This window comes from Oncorhynchus gorbuscha, unplaced genomic scaffold, assembly GCF_021184085.1.
Source record: "Oncorhynchus gorbuscha isolate QuinsamMale2020 ecotype Even-year unplaced genomic scaffold, OgorEven_v1.0 Un_scaffold_1844, whole genome shotgun sequence".
NCBI lineage: Eukaryota > Metazoa > Chordata > Actinopteri > Salmoniformes > Salmonidae > Oncorhynchus > Oncorhynchus gorbuscha.
The window spans coordinates 94,359-107,385 of NW_025746511.1; the positions used below are offsets into that span (position 1 = coordinate 94,359).

The following is a 13,027-nucleotide window of genomic DNA, read 5'->3' on the forward strand; positions in this document are numbered from 1 at the left end:
GATCGAACTCATGACCTTCAGATTATGATGTTGACGCACTACCTACTGCGCTAACGAGGCCCTTTTTCCAAAATATCCAAAATGAAGAAAAAAATATCACTACCGAACGTCAGATTTTGACAGTGATGTTGAAACCACCGTGCCAAAATGTATGTATGGTCTGAAATTCGACAACCCCTGAGAAAAAAAGATTGATTTCATTCTAAAGTAATACATATCGATATGGACCTTACGATGTGGTATCCACCTTGACAAAAGTATGTATTGTGTGAATGTCCAAAACGACAGGGAATTCATTTTCACCCGACACTGTCTTTTTGAAAGGTTTGCTGCCCCGTGTGAGGATCGAACTCACGACCTTCAGATTATGAGACTGACGCGCTACCTACTGCGCTAACGAGGCCCTTCTTATAAAAATATCCAAAATGAAGAAAAAAATATCGATTCCCGAACTTCAGATTTTTACAGTGATGTTGAAACCACCTTGCCAAAATGTATGTATCGTTTGAAATTCGACAACCCCTAGAGAAAAAAGATTGATTTCATTCTAAAGTAATACATATCGATATGGACCTTACGATGTGGTATCCACCTTGACAAAAGTATGGATTGTGTGAAAGTCCAAAACAACAGTGAATTCCTTTTCAGCCAACACTGTCTTTTTGAAAGGTTTGCTGCCCCGTGTGTGGATCGAACTAACGACCTTCAGATTATGAGACTAACGCTCTACCTACTGCGCTTAGGAGGACCATTTTGCAAAAATATCCAAAATGAAGAAAAAAATATTGATACCGACTTCAGATTTTGACAGTGATGTTGAAACCACCGTGCCAAAATGTATGTATCGTCTGAAATTCGACAACCCCTGAGAAAAAAAGATTGATTTAATTCTAAAGTAATACATATCGATATGGACCTTACGATGTGGAATCCACCTTGACAAAAGTATGTATTGTGTGAAAGTCCAAAATGACAGTGTATTCATTTTCACCTTCAGCCAACACTGTCTTTTTATAAGGTTTGATGCTCCGTGTTAGAATCAAACTCACGACTTTCAGATTATGAGACTGACACGCTACCTACTGCGCTAACAAGTACTTCTTTCAAGAATATCCAAAAAGAAGAAGAAAAAATATCGATACCGAACGTCAGATTTTTACAGTGATGTAGAAACCATCGTGCCAAAATGTATGTCTGGTCTGAAATTCGACAACTCCTGAGAAAAAAAGATTGATTTCAATCTAAAGTAATACATATCGATATGGACCTTACGATGTGGTATCCACCTTGACAAAAGTATGTATTGTGTGAATGTCCAAAACAGCAGTGAATTCATTTTCACCTTCAGCCAACACTGTCTTTTTAAAAGCTTTGCTGCCCCGTGTGAGGATCGAACTCACGACCTTCAGATTATGAGACTGACGCGCTACCTACTGCGCTAACGAGGCCCTTCTTATAAAAATATCCAAAATGAAGAAAAAAATATCGATTCCCGAACTTCAGATTTTTACAGTGATGTTGAAACCACCGTGCCAAAATGTATGTATCGTCTGAAATTCGACAACCCCTGAGAAAAAAGATTGATTTCATTCTAAAGTAATACATATTGATACGGACCTTACGATGTGGTATCCACCTTGACAAAAGTGTGTATTGTGTGAAAGTACAAAATAACAGTGTATTCATTTTCACTTCATCTTGAGCCAACACTGTCTTTTTGAAAGCTTTGCTGCCCCGTGTGAGGACCGAACTCACGACCTTCAGATTATGAGACTGACGCACTACCTACTGCGCTAACAAGGCCCTTGTAAAAATATCCAAAAAGAAGAAAAAAAAATATCGATACCGACTTCAGATTTTGACAGTGATGTTGAAACCACCGTGCCAAAATGTATGTCTGGTCTGAAATTCGACAACCCCTAAAGAAAAAAGATTGATTTCACATATCAGTGATGTTGACAAAAACCACCGTGCCAAAATGTATGTATCGTCTGAAATTCGACAACCCCTGAGACAAAAAGATTGATTTCATTCTAAAGTAATAAATATCGATATGGACCTTACGATGTGGTATCCACCTTGACAAAAGTATGTATTGTTTGAAAGTCCAAAACAACAGTGAATTCATTTTCACTTCATCTTCAGCCAACACTGTCTTTTTGAAAGCTTTGATGCCCCGTGTGAGGATCGAACTCATGACCTTCAGATTATGACTGACGCACTACCTACTGCGCTAACGAGGCCTTCTTTTTCCAAAATATCCAAAATGAAGAAAAAAATATCACTACCGAACGTCAGATTTTGACAGTGATGTTGAAACCACCGTGCCAAAATGTATGTATGGTCTGAAATTCGACAACCCCTGAGAAAAAAGATTGATTTCATTCTAAATACATATCGATATGGACCTTACGATGTGGTATCCACCTTGACAAAAGTATGTATTGTGTGAAAGTCCAAAACAACAGTGAATTCATTTTCATTTTCAGCCAACACTGTCTTTTTGAAAGGTTTGCTGCCCCGTGTGAGGATCGAACTCACGACCTTCAGATTATGAGACTGACGCGCTACCTACTGCGCTAACGAGGCCCTTCTTATAAAAATATCCAAAATGAAGAAAAAATATCGATTCCCGAACTTCAGATTTTTACAGTGATGTTGAAACCACCGTGCCAAAATGTATGTATCGTCTGAAATTCGACAACCCCTGAGAAAAAAGATTGATTTCATTCTAAAGTAATACATATCGATATGGACCTTACGATGTGGTATCCACCTTGACAAAAGTATGTATTGTGTGAAAGTCCAAAACAACAGTGAATTCCTTTTCAGCCAACACTGTCTTTTTGAAAGGTTTGCTGCCCCGTGTGAGGATCGAACTAACGACCTTCAGATTATGAGACTAACGCTCTACCTACTGCGCTTAGGAGGATCATTTTGCAAAAATATCCAAAATGAAGAAAAAAATATTGATACCGAACTTCAGATTTTGACAGTGATGTTGAAACCACCGTGCCAAAATGTATGTATCGTCTGAAATTCGACAACCCCTGAGAAAAAAGATTGATTTCATTCTAAAGTAATACATATCGATATGGACCTTACGATGTGGTATCCACCTTGACAAAAGTATGTATTGTGTGAAAGTCCAAAATGACAGTGTATTCATTTTCACCTTCAGCCAACACTGTCTTTTTAAAAGGTTTGATGCCCCGTGTTAGAATCAAACTCACGACTTTCAGATTATGAGACTGACACGCTACCTACTGCGCTAACGAGTACTTCTTTCAAGAATATCCAAAAAGAAATTTAAAAAATATTGATACCGAACTTCAGATTTTTACATTGATGTTGAAACCACCGTGCCAAAATGTATGTATGGTCTGAAATTCGACAACCCCTGAGACAAAAAGATTGATTTCATTCTAAAGTAATACATATCGATATGGACCTTACGATGTGGTATCCACCTTGACAAAAGTATGTATTGTGTGAATGTCCAAAATGACAGGGAATTCATTTTCACCCAACACTGTCTTTTTGAAAGGTTTGCTGCCCCGTGTGAGGATCGAACTCACGACCTTCAGATTATGAGACTGACGCGCTACCGACTGCGCTAACGAGGCCAATCTTGCAAAAATATCCGAAATGAAGAAAAAAAATATCGATTCCCGAACGTCAGATTTTTACAGTGATGTTGAAACCACCTTGCCAAAATGTATGTATCGTCTGAAATTCGACAACCCCTGAGACAAAAAGATTGATTTCATTCTAAAGTAATACATATCGATATGGACCTTACGATGTGGTATCCACCTTGACAAAAGTATGTATTGTTTGAAAGTCCAAAACGACAGTGAATTCATTTTCACTTCCTTTTCAGCCAACACTGTCTCTTTAAAAGCTTTGCTGCCCCGTGTGAGGATCGAACTCACGACCTTCAGATTATGAGACTGACACGCTACCTACTGCGCTAACAAGGCCCTTCTTGTAAAAATATCCAAAAAGAAGAAAAAAAAATATCGATACCGACTTCAGATTTTTACAGTGATGTTGAAACCACCGTGCCAAAATGTATGTATCGTCTGAAATTCGACAACCCCTAGAGAAAAAAGATTGATTTCATTCTAAAGTAATACATATCGATATGGACCTTACGATGTGGTATCCACCTTGACAAAAGTATGGATTGTGTGAAAGTCCAAAACAACAGTGAATTCCTTTTCAGCCAACACTGTCTTTTTGAAAGGTTTGCTGCCCCGTGTGTGGATCGAACTCACGACCTTCAGATTATGAGACTAACGCTCTACCTACTGCGCTAACGAGGCCCATTTTGCAAAAATATCCAAAATGAAGAAAAAAATATCGATACCGACTTCAGATTTTGACAGTGATGTTGAAACCACCGTGCCAAAATGTATGTATCGTCTGAAATTCGACAACCCCTGAGACAAAAAGATTTGATTTCATTCTAAAGTAATACATATCGATATGGACCTTACGATGTGGTATCCACCTTGACAAAAGTATGTATTGTGTGAAAGTCCAAAATGACAGTGTATTCATTTTCACCTTCAGCCAACACTGTCTTTTTAAAAGTTTTGATGCCCCGTGTTAGAATCAAACTCACAACTTTCAGATTATGAGACTGACGCGCTACCTACTGCGCTAACGAGGACTTCTTTCAAGAATATCCAAAAAGAAATTTAAAAAATATTGATACCGAACTTCAGATTTTTACAGTGATGTTGAAACCACCGTGCCAAAATGTATGTATGGTCTGAAATTCGACAACCCCTGAGACAAAAAGATTGATTTCATTCTAAAGTAATACATATCGATATGGACGTTACGATGTGGTATCCACCTTGACAAAAGTATGTATTGTGTGAATGTCCAAAATGACAGTGAATTCATTTTCACTTCATCTTCAGCCAACACTGTCTTTTTGAAAGGTTTGCTGCCCCGTGTGAGGATCGAACTCACGACCTTCAGATTATGAGACTGACGCGCTACCTACTGCGCTAACGAGGCCCTTCTTGCAAAAATATCCAAAATGAAGAAAAAAATATGATTCCCGAACGTCAGATTTTTACAGTGATGTTGAAACCACCTTGCCAAAATGTATGTATCGTCTGAAATTCGACAACCCCTGAGACAAAAAGATTGATTTCATTCTAAAGTAATACATATCGATATGGACCTTACGATGTGGTATCCACCTTGACAAAAGTATGTATTGTTTGAAAGTCCAAAACGACAGTGAATTCATTTTCACCTTTTCAGCCAACACTGTCTTTTTGAAAGCTTTGCTGCCCCGTGTGAGGATCAAACTCACGACCTTCAGATTATGAGACTGATACGCTACCTACTGCGCTAACAAGGCCCTTCTTTAAAAATATCCAAAAAGAAGAAAAAAATATCGATACCGACTTCAGATTTTTACAGTGATGTTGAAACCACCGTGCCAAAATGTATGTATCGTCTGAAATTCGACAACCCCTGAGAAAAAAGATTGATTTCATTCTAAAGTAATACATATCGATATGGACCTTACGATGTGGTATCCACCTTGACAAAAGTATGTATTGTGTGAAAGTCCAAAACAACAGTGAATTCCTTTTCAGCCAACACTGTCTTTTTGAAAGGTTTGCTGCCCCGTGTGAGGATCGAACTCATGACCTTCAGATTATGATGTTGACGCACTACCTACTGCGCTAACAAGGCCCTTTTTGCCAAAATATCCAAAATGAAGAAAAAAATATCACTACCGAACGTCAGATTTTGACAGTGATGTTGAAACCACCGTGCCAAACGTATGTCTGGTCTGAAATTCGACAACCCCTGATAAAAAAAGATTGATTTCATTCTAAAGTAATACATATCGATATGGACCTTACGATGTGGTATCCACCTTGACAAAAGTATGTATTGTGTGAAAGTCCAAAACAACAGTCAATTCCTTTTCAGCCAACAATGTCTTTTTGAAAGGTTTGCTGCCCCGTGTGAGGATCGAACTCACGACCTTCAGATTATGAGACTGACGCGCTACCTACTGCGCTAACGAGGCCCTTCTTGTAAAATATCCAAAATGAAGAAAAAATATCGATTCCCGAACTTCAGATTTTTACAGTGATGTTGAAACCACCGTGCCAAAATGTATGTATCGTCTGAAATTCGACAATCCCTGAGAAAAAGATTGATTTCATTCTAAAGTAATACATATCGATATGGACCTTACGATGTGGTATCCACCTTGACAAAAGTATGTATTGTGTGAAAGTCCAAAACGACAGTGTATTCATTTTCACCTTCAGCCAACACTGTCTTTTTAAAAGTTTTGATGCCCCGTGTGAGAATCAAACTCACAACTTCAGATTATGAGACGACGCGCTACCTACTGCGCTAACGAGGACTTCTTTCAAAATATCCAAAAAGAAAAAAAATATTGATACCGAACTTCAGATTTTTACAGTGATGTTGAAACCACCGTGCCAAAATGTATGTATGGTCTGAAATTCGACAACCCCTGAGACAAAAAGATTGATTTCATTCTAAAGTAATACATATCGATATGGACCTTACGATGTGGTATCCACCTTGACAAAAGTATGTATTGTGTGAAAGTCAGCAAACAATGCAGGTGTAAAAGCACAGGTGCCAACAGAACATGACCAAGATGACAAAAGTATGTATTGTGTGAATGTCCAAAATGAGAGTGAATTCATTTTCACTTCATCTTCAGCCAACACTGTCTTTTTGAAAGGTTTGCTGCCCCGTGTGAGGATCGAACTCACGACCTTCAGATTATGAGACTGACGCGCTACCGACTGCGCTAACGAGGCCAATCTTGCAAAAATATCCGAAATGAAGAAAAAAAATATCGATTCCCGAACTTCAGATTTTTACAGTGATGTTGAAACCACCGTGCCAAAATGTATGTATCGTCTGAAATTCGACAACCCCTGAGAAAAAAGATTGATTTCATTCTAAAGTAATACATATCGATATGGACCTTACGATGTGGTATCCACCTTGACAAAAGTATGTATTGTGTGAAAGTCCAAAACAAAAGTGAATTCCTTTTCAGCCAACACTGTCTTTTTGAAAGGTTTGCTGCCCCGTGTGAGGATCGAACTCATGACCTTCAGATTATGATGTTGACGCACTACCTACTGCGCTAACAAGGCCCTTTTTGCCAAAATATCCAAAATGAAGAAAAAAATATCACTACCGAACGTCAGATTTTGACAGTGATGTTGAAACCACCGTGCCAAACGTATGTCTGGTCTGAAATTCGACAACCCCTGATAAAAAAAGATTGATTTCATTCTAAAGTAATACATATCGATATGGACCTTACGATGTGGTATCCACCTTGACAAAAGTATGTATTGTGTGAAAGTCCAAAACAACAGTCAATTCCTTTTCAGCCAACAATGTCTTTTTGAAAGGTTTGCTGCCCCGTGTGAGGATCGAACTCACGACCTTCAGATTATGAGACTGACGCGCTACCTACTGCGCTAACGAGGCCCTTCTTGTAAAATATCCAAAATGAAGAAAAAAATATAGATTCCCGAACGGCAGATTTTTACAGTGATGTTGAAACCACCGTGCCAAAATCTATGTATCGTCTGAAATTCGACAATCCCTGAGAAAAAAGATTGATTTCATTCTAAAGTAATACATATCGATATGGACCTTACGATGTGGTATCCACCTTGACAAAAGTATGTATTGTGTGAAAGTCCAAAACAACAGTCAATTCATTTTCAGCCAACACTGTCTTTTTGAAAGGTTTGCTGCCCCGTGTGAGGATCGAACTCACGACCTTCAGATTATGAGACTGACGCGCTACCGACTGCGCTAACGAGGCCCTTCTTATAAAAATACCCGAAATGAAGAAAAAAATATCAATTCCCGAACGTCAGATTTTTACAGTGATGTTGAAACCACCTTGCCAAAACGTATGTATCGTCTGAAATTCGACAACCCCTGAGACAAAAAGATTGATTTCATTCTAAAGTAATACATATCGATATGGACCTTACGATGTGGTATCCACCTTGACAAAAGTATGTATTGTTTGAAAGTCCAAAACGACAGTGAATTCATTTTCACCTTCAGCCAACACTGTCTTTTTGAAAGCTTTGCTGCCCCGTGTGAGGATCAAACTCATGACCTTCAGATTATGATATTGACGCACTACCTACTGCGCTAACGAGGCCCTTTTTGCCAAAATATCGAAAAAATGAAGAAAAAAATATCACTACCGAACGTCAGATTTTGACAGTGATGTTGAAACCACCGTGCCAAAATGTATGTATGGTCTGAAATTCGACAACCCCTGAGAAAAAAAGATTGATTTCATTCTAAAGTAATACATATCGATATGGACCTTACGATGTGGTATCCACCTTGACAAAAGTATGTATTGTGTGAAAGTCCAAAACAACAGTCAATTCCTTTTCAGCCAACACTGTCTTTTTGAAAGGTTTGCTGCCCCGTGTGAGGATCGAACTCACGACCTTCAGATTATGAGACTAACGCGCTACCTACTGCGCTAACGAGGCCATTCTTGCAAAAATATCCAAAATGAAGAAAAAAATATAGATACCGAACTTCAGATTTTTACAGTGATGTTGAAACCACCGTGCCAAAATCTATGTATCGTCTGAAATTCGACAATCCCTGAGAAAAAGATTGATTTCATTCTAAAGTAATACATATCGATATGGACCTTACGATGTGGTATCCACCTTGACAAAAGTATGTATTGTGTGAAAGTCCAAAACGACAGTCAATTCATTTTCACCTTCAGCCAACACTGTCTTTTTAAAAGCTTTGCTGCCCCGTGTGAGGATCAAACTCACGACCTTCAGATTATGAGACTGACGCGCTACCTACTGCGCTAACGAGGCCATTCTTGTAAAAATATCCAAAAAGAAGAAAAAAAAATATCGATACCGAACTTCAGATTTTTACAGTGATGTTGAAACCACCGTGCCAAAATGTATGTATCGTCTGAAATTCGACAACCCCTGAGAAAAAAGATTGATTTCATTCTAAAGTAATACATATCGATGTGGACCTTACGATGTGGTATCCACCTTGACAAAAGTATGTATTGTGTGAAAGTCCAAAACGACAGTGTATTCATTTTCACCTTCAGCCAACACTGTCTTTTTAAAAGCTTTGCTGCCCCGTGTGAGGATCAAACTCACGACCTTCAGATTATGAGACTGACGCGCTACCTACTGCGCTAACGAGGCCATTCTTGTAAAAATATCCAAAAAGAAGAAAAAAAAATATCGATACCGAACGTCAGATTTTTACAGTGATGTAGAAACCATCGTGCCAAAATGTATGTCTGGTCTGAAATTCGACAACTCCTGAGAAAAAAGATTGATTTCAATCTAAAGTAATACATATCGATATGGACCTTACGATGTGGTATCCACCTTGACAAAAGTATGTATTGTGTGAATGTCCAAAACAGCAGTGAATTCATTTTCACCTTCAGCCAACACTGTCTTTTTAAAAGCTTTGCTGCCCCGTGTGAGGATCGAACTCACGACCTTCAGATTATGAGACTGACGAGCTACCTACTGCGCTAACGAGGCCCTTCTTATAAAAATATCCAAAATGAAGAAAAAAATATCGATTCCCGAACTTCAGATTTTTACAGTGATGTTGAAACCACCGTGCCAAAATGTATGTATCGTCTGAAATTCGACAACCCCTGAGAAAAAAGATTGATTTCATTCTAAAGTAATACATATTGATATGGACCTTACGATGTGGTATCCACCTTGACAAAAGTGTGTATTGTGTGAAAGTACAAAATAACAGTGTATTCATTTTCACTTCATCTTGAGCCAACACTGTCTTTTTGAAAGCTTTGCTGCCCCGTGTGAGGATCGAACTCACGACCTTCAGATTATGAGACTGACGCGCTACCTACTGCGCTAACGAGGCCCTTCTTATAAAAATATCCAAAATGAAGAAAAAAATATCGATTCCCGAACTTCAGATTTTTACAGTGATGTAGAAACCATCGTGCCAAAATGTATGTATCGTCTGAAATTCGACAACCCCTGAGAAAAAAGATTGATTTCATTCTAAAGTAATACATATCGATATGGACCTTACGATGTGGTATCCACCTTGACAAAAGTATGTATTGTGTGAAAGTCCAAAACAAAAGTCAATTCCTTTTCAGCCAACACTGTCTTTTTGAAAGGTTTGCTGCCCCGTGTGAGGATCGAACTCATGACCTTCAGATTATGATGTTGATGCACTACCTACTGCGCTAACAAGGCCCTTTTTGCCAAAATATCCAAAATGAAGAAAAAAATATCACTACCGAACGTCAGATTTTGACAGTGATGTTGAAACCACCGTGCCAAACGTATGTCTGGTCTGAAATTCGACAACCCCTGAGAAAAAAAGATTGATTTCATTCTAAAGTAATACATATCGATATGGACCTTACGATGTGGTATCCACCTTGACAAAAGTATGTATTGTTTGAAAGTCCAAAATGACAGTGAATTCATTTTCACCTTCAGCCAACACTGTCTTTTTGAAAGCTTTGCTGCCCCGTGTGAGGATCAAACTCATGACCTTCAGATTATGATATTGACGCACTACCTACTGCGCTAACGAGGCCCTTTTTGCCAAAATATCGAAAAAATGAAGAAAAAAATATCACTACCGAACGTCAGATTTTGACAGTGATGTTGAAACCACCGTGCCAAAATGTATGTATGGTCTGAAATTCGACAACCCCTGAGAAAAAAGATTGATTTCATTCTAAAGTAATACATATCGATATGGACCTTACGATGTGGTATCCACCTTGACAAAAGTATGTATTGTGTGAAAGTCCAAAACAACAGTCAATTCCTTTTCAGCCAACACTGTCTTTTTGAAAGGTTTGCTGCCCCGTGTGAGGATCGAACTCACGACCTTCAGATTATGAGACTGACGCGCTACCTACTGCGCTAACGAGGCCCTTCTTGTAAAATATCCAAAATGAAGAAAAAAATATAGATTCCCGAACGGCAGATTTTTACAGTGATGTTGAAACCACCGTGCCAAAATCTATGTATCGTCTGAAATTCGACAATCCCTGAGAAAAAAGATTGATTTCATTCTAAAGTAATACATATCGATATGGACCTTACGATGTGGTATCCACCTTGACAAAAGTATGTATTGTGTGAAAGTCCAAAACAACAGTCAATTCCTTTTCAGCCAACACTGTCTTTTTGAAAGGTTTGCTGCCCCGTGTGAGGATCAAACTCACGACCTTCAGATTATGAGACTGACGCGCTACCTACTGCGCTAACGAGGCCATTCTTGTAAAAATATCCAAAAAGAAGAAAAAAAAATATCGATACCGAACGTCAGATTTTTACAGTGATGTAGAAACCATCGTGCCAAAATGTATGTCTGGTCTGAAATTCGACAACTCCTGAGAAAAAAAGATTGATTTCATTCTAAAGTAATACATATCGATGTGGACCTTCCGATGTGGTATCCACCTTGACAAAAGTATGTATTGTGTGAAAGTCCAAAACGACAGTGTATTCATTTTCACCTTCAGCCAACACTGTCTTTTTAAAAGCTTTGCTGCCCCATGTGAGGATCGAACTCACGACCTTCAGATTATGAGACTGACGCGCTACCTACTGCGCTAACGAGGCCATTCTTGTAAAAATATCCAAAAAGAAGAAAAAAAAATATCGATACCGAACGTCAGATTTTTACAGTGATGTAGAAACCATCGTGCCAAAATGTATGTCTGGTCTGAAATTCGACAACTCCTGAGAAAAAAGATTGATTTCAATCTAAAGTAATACATATCGATATGGACCTTACGATGTGGTATCCACCTTGACAAAAGTATGTATTGTGTGAATGTCCAAAACAGCAGTGAATTCATTTTCACCTTCAGCCAACACTGTCTTTTTAAAAGCTTTGCTGCCCCGTGTGAGGATCGAACTCACGACCTTCAGATTATGAGACTGACGCGCTACCTACTGCGCTAACGAGGCCCTTCTTATAAAAATATCCAAAATGAAGAAAAAAATATCGATTCCCGAACTTCAGATTTTTACAGTGATGTTGAAACCACCGTGCCAAAATGTATGTATCGTCTGAAATTCGACAACCCCTGAGAAAAAAAGATTGATTTCATTCTAAAGTAATACATATTGATATGAACCTTACGATGTGGTATCCACCTTGACAAAAGTGTGTATTGTGTGAAAGTACAAAATAACAGTGTATTCATTTTCACTTCATTTTGAGCCAACAATGTCTTTTTGAAAGCTTTGCTGCCCCGTGTGAGGATCGAACTCACGACCTTCAGATTATGAGACTGACTCACTACCTACTGCGCTAACGAGGCCCTTCTTACAAAAATATCCAAAATGAAGAAAAAAATATCGATTCCCGAACTTCAGATTTTTACAGTGATGTAGAAACCATCGTGCCAAAATGTATGTCTGGTCTGAAATTCGACAACTCCTGAGAAAAAAAGATTGATTTCAATCTAAAGTAATACATATCGATATGGACCTTACGATGTGGTATCCACCTTGACAAAAGTATGTATTGTGTGAAAGTCCAAAACAACAGTCAATTCCTTTTCAGCCAACACTGTCTTTTTGAAAGATTTGCTGCCCCGTGTGAGGATCGAACTAACGACCTTCAGATTATGAGACTAACGCTCTACCTACTGCGCTTAGGAGGACCATTTTGCAAAAATATCCAAAATGAAGAAAAAAATATTGATACCGACTTCAGATTTTGACAGTGATGTTGAAACCACCGTGCCAAAATGTATGTATCGTCTGAAATTCGACAACCCCTGAGAAAAAAAGATTGATTTCATTCTAAAGTAATACATATCGATATGGACCTTACGATGTGGTATCCACCTTGACAAAAGTATGTATTGTGTGAAAGTCCAAAATGACAGTGTATTCATTTTCACCTTCAGCCAACACTGTCTTTT

General features: G+C 38.5%; 13 non-coding genes across 13 annotated transcripts; all 13 read right to left on the bottom strand.

Annotated features, from left to right (window-relative positions):
* Window positions 1–330: 330 nt before the first annotated feature.
* trnam-cau lies at window positions 331–403 on the bottom strand. Its single transcript has one exon. It is a non-coding gene; the product is annotated as a tRNA-Met (tRNA).
* Window positions 404–1,375: 972 nt separating this feature from the next.
* trnam-cau lies at window positions 1,376–1,448 on the bottom strand. Its single transcript has one exon. It is a non-coding gene; the product is annotated as a tRNA-Met (tRNA).
* Window positions 1,449–2,516: 1,068 nt separating this feature from the next.
* Window positions 2,517–2,589, bottom strand: trnam-cau. The gene has a single exon. It is a non-coding gene; the product is annotated as a tRNA-Met (tRNA).
* Window positions 2,590–3,553: 964 nt separating this feature from the next.
* trnam-cau lies at window positions 3,554–3,626 on the bottom strand. Its single transcript has one exon. It is a non-coding gene; the product is annotated as a tRNA-Met (tRNA).
* Window positions 3,627–4,961: 1,335 nt separating this feature from the next.
* Window positions 4,962–5,034, bottom strand: trnam-cau. The gene has a single exon. It is a non-coding gene; the product is annotated as a tRNA-Met (tRNA).
* A 963-nt stretch (window positions 5,035–5,997) lies between these two features.
* On the bottom strand, window positions 5,998–6,070 carry trnam-cau. The gene has a single exon. It is a non-coding gene; the product is annotated as a tRNA-Met (tRNA).
* Window positions 6,071–6,772: 702 nt separating this feature from the next.
* Window positions 6,773–6,845, bottom strand: trnam-cau. The gene has a single exon. It is a non-coding gene; the product is annotated as a tRNA-Met (tRNA).
* A 615-nt stretch (window positions 6,846–7,460) lies between these two features.
* On the bottom strand, window positions 7,461–7,533 carry trnam-cau. The gene has a single exon. It is a non-coding gene; the product is annotated as a tRNA-Met (tRNA).
* Window positions 7,534–7,803: 270 nt separating this feature from the next.
* Window positions 7,804–7,876, bottom strand: trnam-cau. Its single transcript has one exon. It is a non-coding gene; the product is annotated as a tRNA-Met (tRNA).
* A 2,029-nt stretch (window positions 7,877–9,905) lies between these two features.
* Window positions 9,906–9,978, bottom strand: trnam-cau. The gene has a single exon. It is a non-coding gene; the product is annotated as a tRNA-Met (tRNA).
* A 965-nt stretch (window positions 9,979–10,943) lies between these two features.
* Window positions 10,944–11,016, bottom strand: trnam-cau. The gene has a single exon. It is a non-coding gene; the product is annotated as a tRNA-Met (tRNA).
* Window positions 11,017–11,638: 622 nt separating this feature from the next.
* On the bottom strand, window positions 11,639–11,711 carry trnam-cau. Its single transcript has one exon. It is a non-coding gene; the product is annotated as a tRNA-Met (tRNA).
* A 278-nt stretch (window positions 11,712–11,989) lies between these two features.
* On the bottom strand, window positions 11,990–12,062 carry trnam-cau. The gene has a single exon. It is a non-coding gene; the product is annotated as a tRNA-Met (tRNA).
* Window positions 12,063–13,027: the final 965 nt, after the last annotated feature.